Source organism: Oncorhynchus mykiss, chromosome 12 (assembly GCF_057628025.1).
Source record: "Oncorhynchus mykiss isolate SJ-2025 chromosome 12, ASM5762802v1, whole genome shotgun sequence".
NCBI classification, from domain to species: Eukaryota; Metazoa; Chordata; class Actinopteri; order Salmoniformes; family Salmonidae; genus Oncorhynchus; species Oncorhynchus mykiss.
In genome coordinates this window covers 6,047,501-6,059,548 of record NC_143033.1, presented here as the reverse complement: position 1 = coordinate 6,059,548, position 12,048 = coordinate 6,047,501, and the positions used below count along the sequence as shown (strand labels likewise).

Sequence of the window (12,048 nt, the reverse complement as noted above, 5' to 3'; positions counted from 1 at the left end):
CAACAGGAGTGTTATTGTCCCAGTCCTCAACAGGAGTGTTATTGTCCTCAACAGGAGTGTTATTGTCCCAGTCCTCAACAGGAGTGTTATTGTCCCTGTCCCAGTCCTCAACAGGAGTGTTATTGTCCCAGTCCTCAACAGGAGTGTTATTGTCCCAGTCCTCAACAGAAGTGTTATTGTCCCAGTCCTCAACAGGAGTGTTATGTGTAATTATGCTTCTCCTCCATTGATCCTATCCTCTACATAGGGAACTGTGATGTGCCTGTTAGGAGGTTCTGTCTAACATATTGTTGTTATCGTCATTGAACGTTTATTTTCTCATGTAGTCCCATTTAGACCAAGGCCTCTTCCACAAGGGAGTGCTGCATATACACAATTTATACAATTTACAAATACAGCATCATAAAAAGATTTACAAGCCATTCAAGAAAAACAATCCATTCCTCTGCAAAGAGGTCCTTAATCAACAAGTTGAACTGCCCCAGAGGTACCAGAACATCAAGTTGAACTGCCTCGGGCACCACAACATCAAGTTGAACTGCCTCAGGCACCACAACATCAAGTTGAACTGCCTCAGGCACCACAACATCAAGTTGAACTGCCTCAGGCACCACAACATCCTGTTGAACTGCCTCAGGCACCATAACATCCAGTTGAACTGCCTCAGGCACCATAACATCCAGTTGAACTGCCTCAGGCACCAGAACATCCAGTTGAACTGCCTCAGGCACCAGAACATCCAATTGAACTGCCTCGGGCACCAGAACATCCAGTTGAACTGCCTCGGGCACCAGAACATCCAGTTGAACTGCCTCGGGCACCAGAACATCCAGTTGAACTGCCTCGGGCACCAGAACATCCAGTTGAACTGCCTCGGGCACCAGAACATCCAGTTGAACTGCCTCATGTACCAGAACATCAAGTTGAACTTCCTCGAGCACCAGAACATCCAGTTGAACTGCCTCGGGCACCAGAACATCAAGTTGAACCGCCTCGGGCACCAGAACATCAAGTTGAACCGCCTCGGGCACCAGAACATCCCGTTGAACTGCCTCGGGCACCAGAATATCAAGTTGAACTGCCTCAGGCACTAGAACATCAAGTTGAACTGCCTCAGGCACCAGAACATCAAGTTGAACTGCCTCAGGCACCAGAACATCCAGTTGAACTGCCTCAGGCACCAGAACATCAATTTGAACTGCCTCAGGCACCAGAACATCAAGTTGAACTGCCTCGGGCACCAGAACATCAAGTTGAACTGCCTCGGGCACCAGAACATCCAGTTGAACTGCCTCGGGCACCAGAACATCCAGTTGAACTGCCTCAGGCACCAGAACATCAAGTTGAACTGCCTCGGGCACCAGAACATCCAGTTGAACTGCCTCAGGCACCAGAACATCCAGTTGAACTGCCTCAGGCACCAGAATATCAAGTTGAACTGCCTCAGGCACCAGAACATTCAGTTGAATTCATTTTTTTCCTTAACTAACTCATCAATATGCTTTTTAAAATTGTCCTTTTTTGTCAATCCAGATGCCCAGATATTTAACTACCTATTTCAGTTCAACAAAGGCTTTCTGCAGGGCAATAGCTCTGACACAGCCTGGTCAACCATTGGAGCAACAGCATACACAACAGTGTCATCTGCAAACAGATGTATGTTACACTTTTTGTTTGGCATATATATTATTAAACCGTAAAAAGTATAGGGCCAAACATCGACCCCTGTGGGACACCTTTTCCTAATGTCACGGAAACCTGACTTAACGCCATCAGAGAATACCCCTTGTGTCCTGTCTGTCAGGTATTGCATGATGCTTGATCCAGGCCAATTGCATACAATCTTTGCATTAGTAAAGAGTGGACAACAGTATCAAAAGCCTTCGATAGGTGAATGAAGAGGGCAGCACAGTCTTTCATTTTTATACATACCCTTTACCACGTTATTTAACACCAGGGATGCAGTGGGGGTGGTACTATGACCCGGCCTGAATCCAGATTGAGGAACACATTTGGTAGCCAGGGAAAGATCTAGGCTGATGGGTAATCAAAGATTCTAGAACATAGACCCAAAGATTCTAGAACACAGACCCAAAGATTCTAGAACACAGACCCAAAGATTCTAGAACACAGACCCAAAGATTCTAGAACACAGACCCAAAGATTCTAGAACACAGACCCAAAGATTCTAGAACACAGACCCAAAGATTCTAGAACATAGACCCAACGATTCTAGAACATCGTGTCTGTGAAGTCCTGCAGGACTCATAATAGTGAAGGTGAGCTGAGGGCTCTCAATGGGAAGAGTGTTTTAACAAACTCTTTATCACAAACAACATATAGATCGCGTCTGAAATTGGTACCCCTTTCCCTTTGTAGTGTGGACTACTTTTGACCAGAGAGGGTGACCTTTTCCCTTGAAATTTGTTCTCAGTGCAGATCTACATTGAGTCTCGGTGGTGAAGTAGAAATGATTGCCGCCTTCCCTTGGTATGGAAACACATTCTCTGCTATACACTAGGTGACATGGTTCAGAGAGAAGGAGTGGATTACAACTGACTCCATTTCTTCTGGCGTCATCTGTAGGGATCTGTCTCTTGTCACCAGGCAGTCAGCCAATCAGTCAGTCACCGGCCAGCCAGTCACCAGCCGGCCAGCCAGTCACCAGCCGGCCAGCCAGTCACCAGCCGGCCAGCCAGTCACCAGCCGGCCAGTCAGTCACCGGCCAGTCAGTCGCCAGCCAGTCAGTCGCCAGCCAGTCAGTTGCCAGCCAGCCAGTCACCAGCCAGCCAGCCTGTCACCAGCCAGCCAGCCTGTCACCAGCCAGCCAGCCTGTCACCAGCCAGCCAGCCTGTCACCAGCCAGCCAGTCGCCAGCCAGCCAGTCGCCAGCCAGCCAGTCGCCAGCCAGCCAGTCACCAGCCAGCCAGTCACCAGCCAGCCAGTCACCAGCCAGCCAGCCTGTCACCAGCCAGCCAGTCGCCAGCCAGCCAGTCGCCAGCCAGCCAGTCGCCAGCCAGCCAGTCACCAGCCAGCCAGTCACCAGCCAGCCAGTCACCAGCCAGCCAGCCAGTCACCAGCCAGCCAGTCACCAGCCAGCCAGCCAGTCACCAGCCAGCCAGTTGCCAGCCAGTCATTCAGTCATCAGTCACTTAGTCATATCTGTTGGAACTATAAGGCATGAAACACCTTTCACTACTTTTCACCGGAGCCCTCCTCTCCCTTCATGTTACTGGGAGCTCTAATGAGTCCTGTAATCCTGTAGATGGCAGTGTATACAAAGGCATGATGGCACACTGAGCTGAGCTCCGATAACCAGCTCTCTCTGGGTTATTATGGGAGGAGAGGAGAGAGGAGGTGAGAGGGAGAATAGGACTGGAGAGAGGGAGAGGACAGGAGAGAGGGAGAGAGGGAGTGGAGAGGAGAGAGGGAGAGGACAGGAGAGAGGGAGTGGAGAGTAGAGAGGGAGTGGAGAGGAGAGAGGGAGTGGACAGGAGAGAGGGAGTGGACAGGAGAGAGGGAGTGGACAGGAGAGAGGGAGTGGAGAGGAGAGAGGGAGTGGAGAGGAGAGAGGGAGAGGACAGGAGAGAGGGAGTGGAGAGGAGAGAGGGAGTGGAGAGGAGAGAGGGAGTGGAGAGGAGAGAGGGAGTGGACAGGAGAGAGGGAGAGGACAGGAGAGAGGGAGTGGAGAGGAGAGAGGGAGTGGAGAGGAGAGAGGGAGTGGACAGGAGAGAGGGAGTGGAGAGGAGAGAGGGAGAGGACAGGAGAGAGGGAGTGGAGAGGAGAGAGGGAGTGGAGAGGAGAGAGGGAGTGGAGAGGAGAGAGGGAGTGGAGAGAGGGAGTGGAGAGGAGAGAGGGAGAGGAGAGGAGAGAGGGAGTGGAGAGGAGAGAGGGAGTGGACAGGAGAGAGGGAGAGGACTGGAGAGAGGGAGAGGAGAGGAGAGAGGGAGTGGAGAGGAGAGAGGGAGTGGAGAGGAGAGAGGGAGAGGAGAGGAGAGAGGGAGTGGAGAGGAGAGAGGGAGAGGACAGGAGAGAGGGAGTGGAGAGGAGAGAGGGAGAGGACAGGAGAGAGGGAGAGGACTGGAGAGAGGGAGAGGAGAGGAGAGAGGGAGAGGAGAGGAGAGAGGGAGAGGACAGGAGAGAGGGAGTGGAGAGGAGAGAGGGAGTGGAGAGGAGAGAGGGAGTGGACAGGAGAGAGGGAGTGGAGAGGAGAGAGGGAGAGGACAGGAGAGAGGGAGTGGAGAGGAGAGAGGGAGTGGAGAGGAGAGAGGGAGAGGACAGGAGAGAGGGAGAGGTCAGGAGAGAGGGAGTGGAGAGGAGAGAGGGAGTGGAGAGGAGAGAGGGAGAGGAGGTGTGGAATGGATCCGTTTTTCTCATGCCTCTGTGATCCCATAGAATGAGAGAAGACAGATCATCCCATAGAATGAGAGAAGACAGATCATCCCATAGAATGAGAGAAGACAGATCATCCCATAGAACGAGAGAAGACAGATCATCCCATAGAATGAGAGAAGACAGATCATCCCATAGAATGAGAGAAGACAGATCATCCCATAGAATGAGAGAAGACAGATCATCCCATAGAATGAGAGAAGACAGATCATCCCATAGAATGAGAGAAGACAGATCTGACTGGTTAGCCATTGATTCGTGCTGACTCTACCTGTGCTGACTCTACCTGCGCTGACTCTACCTGCGCTGACTCTACCTGTACGGACTCTACCTGTGCTGACTCTACCTGCACTGACTCTACCTGCGCTGACTCTACCTGTATGGACTCTACCTGTATGGACTCTACCTGCACTGACTCTACCTACGCTGACTCTACCTGTATGGACTCTACCTGTATGGACTCTACCTGTACTGACTCTACCTGCACAGACTCTACCTGCACGGACTCTTAACTGCACGGACTCTACCTGCGCTGACTCTACCTGCACGGACTCTACCTGCACGGACTCTTAACTGCACGGACTCAACCTGCGCGCACTCTACCTGCACGGACTCTACCTGCACGGACTCTACCTGCGCGGACTCTACCTGCGCTGACTCTACCTGCGCTGACTCTACCTGCACTGACTTTACCTGCGCTGACTCTACCTGCGCTGACTTTACCTGCGCTGACTCTACCTGCGCTGACTCTACCTGCGCTGACTCTACCTGTATGGACTCTACCTGTATGGACTCTACCTGTACTGACTCTACCTGCACGGACTCTACCTGCACGGACTCTTAACTGCACGGACTCTACCTGCGCTGACTCTACCTGCACGGACTCTACCTGCACGGACTCTTAACTGCACGGACTCAACCTGCGCGCACTCTACCTGCACGGACTCTACCTGCACGGACTCTACCTGCGCGGACTCTACCTGCGCTGACTCTACCTGCGCTGACTCTACCTGCACTGACTTTACCTGCGCTGACTCTACCTGCGCTGACTTTACCTGCGCTGACTCTACCTGCGCTGACTCTACCTGCGCTGACTCTACCTGCACTGACTTTACCTGCGCTGACTCTACCTGCGCTGACTTTACCTGCGCTGACTCTACCTGCGCTGACTCTACCTGTGCTGACTCTACCTGCGCTGACTTTACCTGCGCTGACTCTACCTGCGCTGACTCTACCTGTACATATGGATTTGAGTGAAAAGTAATTGAATAAATATGAAAAGGTGAATGTAAGAAGCGTTCATCATTTCAAAAAGTCTACATGTCATATTAAACAGCATATAAACACTCTAAATAGGTCAGGAGACAGACAGGGAGTCTAAGAAGGAAAATTAATTCTGTAGGCTATATTATTTCAGTTATTTCAAGGATATAGCCTACAAAGAAACACAGTGCATTCGGAAAGTATTCAGACCCCAACATTTTGTTACATTACAGCCTTATTCTAAAATTAATTAAATATGAGTTTTTTCTCATCAATCTACATAATTACTTATTTACATAAGTATTCAGACCCATTGGTATGAGACTCGAAATTGAGCCCAGGTGCATCCTGTTTCCAATGATCATCCTTGAGATGTTTCTACAACATGATTGGAGTCCACCTGTGGTAAATTCAATGAATTGTCCTTTGGAAAGGCACACACCTGTCTATATAAAGGTCCCACAGTTAACAGTGCATGTCAGAGCAAAAACAAAGCCATGAGGTCGAAGGAATTGTCTGTAGAGCTCCGAGACAGAAGTGTGTCGAGGTACAGATCTGGGGAAGGGTACCAAAACATTTCTGCAGCATTGAAGGTCCCCAAGAACACAGCGGCCTCCATCATTCTTAATGGAAGAAGTTTGGAACCACTATGACCCTTCCTAGAGAACCCGATGTTCACTCTGACAGAGCTCCGGAGTTCCTCTGTGGAGAAACTTCCAGATTGACAAACATCTCAGGCCTTTATGGTAGAGTGGGCAGACAGAATCCACTCCTCATTAAAAAGCACATGACAGCCCGCTTGGAGTTTATCGAAAGGAACCTAAAGGACACACGATTCTCTGGTCTGATGAAACCATGATTGAACTCTTTGGCCTGAATGCCAAGCTTCACGTCTGGAGGAAACCTGGCACCATCCCTACGGTGAAGCATGGTGGTGGCAGCATAATGCTGCGGGGATGTTTTTCAGCGGCAGGGAATGGGAGACTAGTCAGGATAGAGGGTAAGATGAATGGAGCAAAGTACAGAGAGATCCTTGATGAAAACCTTCTCCAGAGCGCTCCGGAGTGGTATTGCTGTAAGATGTGATTTATAAAATGTTTTATACGATCTTTTAAAACCGTCTTGTTTTGGGTTATAAATAAGTATTTCTTATTTATTTATTTATTTATTTATTATGTTCAACTTGTTTTAAATCCTTCACTATTTCATCAGGGCTCTCTCTAGGTTTGGTGTTCCGCATAACAAACAAACAATCATGTGTGATTAGTGGTTACCTTGTTCTATTAGGTGACCAGGGGGATGGCTCTACTTTTTCATGCCAGACTTCAGAATATTGTTTGTTTACGTTTTTTTATTCTTCTTCAACTTTTTTTTTATTTACTAATTTGAAAAATGTTTAATGGATTAGTTGTTATTGTAATCTGGCGTCTATCCCTTTCCCACCTGACTTTACATAGCTAGGTCTAATATCATGAGAGGGACAGCTGGTTGACTTTACATGGCTAATATCATGAGAGGGACAGCTGGTTGACTTTACATGGCTAGGTCTAATATCATGAGAGGGACAGCTGGTTGACTTTACATGGCTAGGTCTAATATCATGAGAGGGACAGCTGGTTGACTTCACATGGCTAGGTCTAATATCACGAGAGGGACAGCTGGTTGACTTTACATGGCTAGGTCTAATATCATGAGGGACAGCTGGTTGACTTTACATGGCTAGGTCTAATATCATGAGAGGGACAGCTGGTTGACTTTACATGGCTAGGTCTAATATGAGAGGGACAGCTGGTTGACTTTACATGGCTAATATCATGAGAGGGACAGCTGGTTGACTTTACATGGCTAGGTCTAATATCATGAGAGGGACAGCTGGTTGACTTTACATGGCTAGGTCTAATATCATGAGAGGGACAGCTGGTTGACTTTACATGGCTAATATCATGAGAGGGACAGCTGGTTGACTTTACATGGCTAATATCATGAGAGGGACAGCTGGTTGACTTTACATGGCTAATATCATGAGAGGGACAGCTGGTTGACTTTACATGGCTAATATCATGAGAGGGACAGCTGGTTGACTTTACATGGCTAATATCATGAGAGGGACAGCTGGTTGACTTTACATGGCTAATGTCATGAGAGGGACAGCTGGTTGACTTTACATGGCTAATATCATGAGAGGGACAGCTGGTTGCTCGGTCACTTTTACTAGCTGAAATGTTAAATCTTTAAATCGCCCAGTGAACCATAAAAGGGTCCTTTGTCATTTAAATCACCTTAAAGTAGACGTCTTCTTTCTTCAGGACGCACGGCTCGGCACTTTAGACCGCAGGAGGGTGGGATCGGTCAATCATATCATTCCAACTTTCATTCTGAATCTAGAGGAGCAGCCATTTTCTCAATGTCAAATGTAGAGGCAGACTCAGCAGGCCATGTCATTTAATGTAGTAGGGAGACCATATAATACACCCTGTTATCTTGGCTAACATTTATGCAACCAATTGGAATAACAGTTCATTCTTCACAAATGTATTTTCTCGATTACCAAATACGGACACACACCTGCCTAATACTAGGTGGTGATATGAATTGTGTACTGTCGCCCAGTCTGGATCGTAGCTCTCCTAAGGGTATCATCTTCATCAACGACAGTATCCACAATTCAGCTTTAGCTTAAGACATATCTGATGTGTGGCGTTTCCACAATCCCACACCTGTGGAGTAATATGTTTTGCTCGCCAGTTCACAAGACCTTCTCACATATAGACTACTTTTTTATAAGACGATAGATTTCTGCCACTTATCACGGAGTGTGATTGATTACCAAGCTATAGTCATTTTGGATCATCTTCCTCTATGAAACTACTTGTAGCGAATACACAGTCTAATTATTGCCCTGGGTGTCTTAAATCACTACTGCTATCAGAAGAAACCTTTGTTGCTTTTATATCCTTTCAAATGGATCTATTTCTCTTATTTCAACCCCCTCCAACAGTATGGGAATCAATGAAGGCTTATTTTAAGGGGACAAATGATTTCGTACAGCGCAAGATTAAGGAAGTGCAATAGTCAACGCTGAGGGGTACATACAAATAAAATCTTGGATTTGGTTATGGCATATTTACACTCTTCATCTGCAGATTTACTAAATCAACGTTTGACACTTCAGACAGAGATTGATCTTCTTTCAACTCGACGAGCTGAACTTCGAATGAGTAAATCTCCATACGAAAATGATGAATACGGAGCGAAATCAGGGGAGAAGGGCACACTGAGATCACTGACGAGCTGGGTAACACACGCATTGATGATTTAGAGGTCAATTCATGCTTTCAGAACTTTTACTCACGATTATACACTTCGGGGTCCGCTGGTAAATGCCACCTTACTCCACACCTTCTTTGAGAACTTAGATGTTCCTACAGTTGAACCTGAGATAGCTGCTGAATTAGAATAACAGTTCTCTGTAGAAGAGATTGTGTTGGTAATTAAATCTATGCAGTGTGGTAAATCCCCTTGGACCCGAAGGATTTATGAGCAAATTCTAATAAATCAACTCTCTCCTCTCTTGTTTTCCGTATTTGAGGAATCATTCTCCACAAACTCTTTACCCTCAAGAAATGAGACAAAAATGTATTTCACTTATTCTGAAAAAGGTAGATAAAAACCTCTTGAGTGTGGTTCAAATATAGGCCAACTTCTTTACTGATTTGTGATGTAAAGATACTTTCTAAGATGATTGCCTATTGTTTTGAGTCAGTCCTTCCCTCCATTATCTCTACAGATCAAACTGGTTTTGAGTCAGTCATTCCCTCCATTATCTCTACAGATCAAGCTGGTTTTGAGTCAGTCCTTCCCTCCATTATCTCTACAGATCAAACTGGTTTTGAGTCAGTCATTGACTCCATTATCTCTATAGATCAAACTGATTTCATTTAAAAAAAAAAATGTTTTTTTAAACATCAGACGTATTTATAAGCCCTCTTCATCGGACAATCCAGAGATATTGTTATCACTTGATGCTGAGAATTTGATGCCGTTTGATCGGGTAGATTGGGATTTATCTATTTTACACTCTCAAACAATTTGCATTCGGTCCCAATTTTATGTCCTGGATCAAAAATCCTTTACTCCTCCCCTATGGCTGCAGTCCGCACAAATAATAACTTTTCATCTTATTTCCAACTTCAACGTGGGACAAGACAGGGTTGTCCTCTGTCCCCTCAGCTGTTTGCCATGGCAATTGAGAACAACACCACTATCAAAGGTATTCGAAAGAGGGGGCTTAGAGCATGACGTCTCACTATGCGGATGACATGCTATTATATATGTCTGACCCTTCAACTGGTCTACCAAAGATCCAGCTTCTACTAAAGACAGTTGGTAAAATATCTGGGTTGAAGGTTCATCTGCAAAAAAGTGAATTGATGCCTATTCATCTTTCTTACACGCAAACTTTTTTTTGGTCATGTGCCTTTCAGAGTGACTTGGCAGAGTTTTAGCGATACCATTCTTCATCTATATGTCTAAGACATGCTGTAATTCAATTTAAAATAGTTCTTTGGCTGCATTGGTCAAAGGCAAATTTATTGGTTAAGACCAGAAATTGATCCAAATCAAATGTTTTATTTGTCACATACACATGGTTAGCAGATGTTAATGCGAGTGTAGCGAAATGCTTGTGCTTCTAGTTCCGACAATGCAGTAATAACCAACGAGTAATCTAACAATTCCAAAACTACTACCTTATACACACAAGTGTAAAGGGATAAAGCATATGTACATAAAGATATATGAATGAGTGATGGTACATAACGGCATAGGCAAGATGCAGTAGATGGTATCGAGTGCAGTATAAACCTATACATATGAGATGAGTAATGTAGGGTATGTAAACATTATATTAAGTGGCATTGTTTAAAGTGGCTAGTGATACATTTTTACATCAATTTCCATCAATTTCCATTATTAAAGTGGCTGGAGTTGAGTCAGTATGTTGGCAGCAGCCACTCAATGTTACTGGTGGCTGTTTAACAGTCTGATGGCCTTGAGATAGAAGCTGTTTTTCAGTCTCTCGGTCCCTGCTTTGATGCACCTGTACTGACCTCGCCTTCTGGATGATGGCGGGGTGAACAGGCAGTGGCTCGGGTGGTTGTTGTCCTTGATGATCTTTATGGCCTTCCTGGGACATTGGGTGGTGTAGGTGTCCTGGAGGGCAGGTTGTTTGCCCCCGGTGATGCGTTGTGCAGTCCTCACAACCCTCTGGAGAGCCTTACGGTTGTGGGCGGAACAGTTGCCGTACCAGGCGGTGATACAGCCCGACAAGATGCTCTCGATTGTGCATCTATAGAAGTGCTTTTAGTGACAAGCCGAATTTCTTCAGCCTCCTGAGGTTGAAGAGGTGTCTGTGTGGGTGGACCAATCCAGTTTGTCTGTGATGTGTACGCCGAGGAACTTAAAACAACTGTCCCGTCGATGTGGATAGGGGGTACTCCCTCTGCTGTTTCCTGAAGTCCACAATCATCTCCTTTGTTTTGTTGACGTTGAGTGTAAGGTTATTTTCCTGACACCACACTCCGAGGGCCCTCACCTCCTCCCTGTAGGCCGTCTCGTCGTTGTTAGTAATCAAGCCTACCACTGTAGTGTCGTCCGCAAACTTGATGATTGAGTTGGAGGCGTGCATGGCCACGCAGTCTTGGGTGAACAGGGAGTACAGGAGAGGGCTCAGAACGGGTCTCGAGCTTTATGACGAGTTTGGAGGGTACTATGGTGTTAAATGCTGAGCTGTAGTCGATTAACATTATTCTCACATAGGTATTCCTCTTGTCCAGATGGGTTAGGGCAGTGTGCAGTGTGGTTGAGATTGCGTCGTCTGTGGACCTATTTGGGCGGTAAGAAAATTGGAGTGGGTCTAGGTTATCAGGTAGGGTGGAGGATATATGATCCTTGAATAGTCTCTCGAAGCACTTCATGATGACGGAAGTGAGTGCTACGGGGCGGTAGTCATTTAGCTCAGTTACCTTAGCTTTCTTGGGAACAGGAACAATGGTGGCCCTCTTGAAGCATGTGGGAACAGCAGACTGGGATAAGGATTTATTGAATATGTCCGTAAACACACCAGCCAGCTGGTCTGCGCATGCTCTAAGGGCGCGGCTGGGGATGCCGTCTGGGCCTGCAGCCTTGCGAGGTTTAACACGTTTAAATGTTTTCCTCACGTCGGCTGCAGTGAAGAGGAGCCCGCAGGTTTTGGTAGCGGGCCGTGTCGGTGGTGCTGTATTGTGACCCATGTAAGCAGGCCCCTGCTACTTTACTGCACATGTTTTGGACATGCCCGAAATTGACAGGAGGCCCCTCTCAACAGTTCTATGGAGTGACACCACAGGAGGCCCCT

At 46.9% G+C, this 12,048-nt stretch overlaps 1 protein-coding gene across 1 annotated transcript in view; it reads left to right on the top strand.

Annotated features, from left to right (window-relative positions):
- The window catches only part of mbd2 (methyl-CpG binding domain protein 2), a 117,274-nt gene that overhangs the window by 77,517 nt on the left and 27,709 nt on the right, over positions 1 to 12,048 (top strand).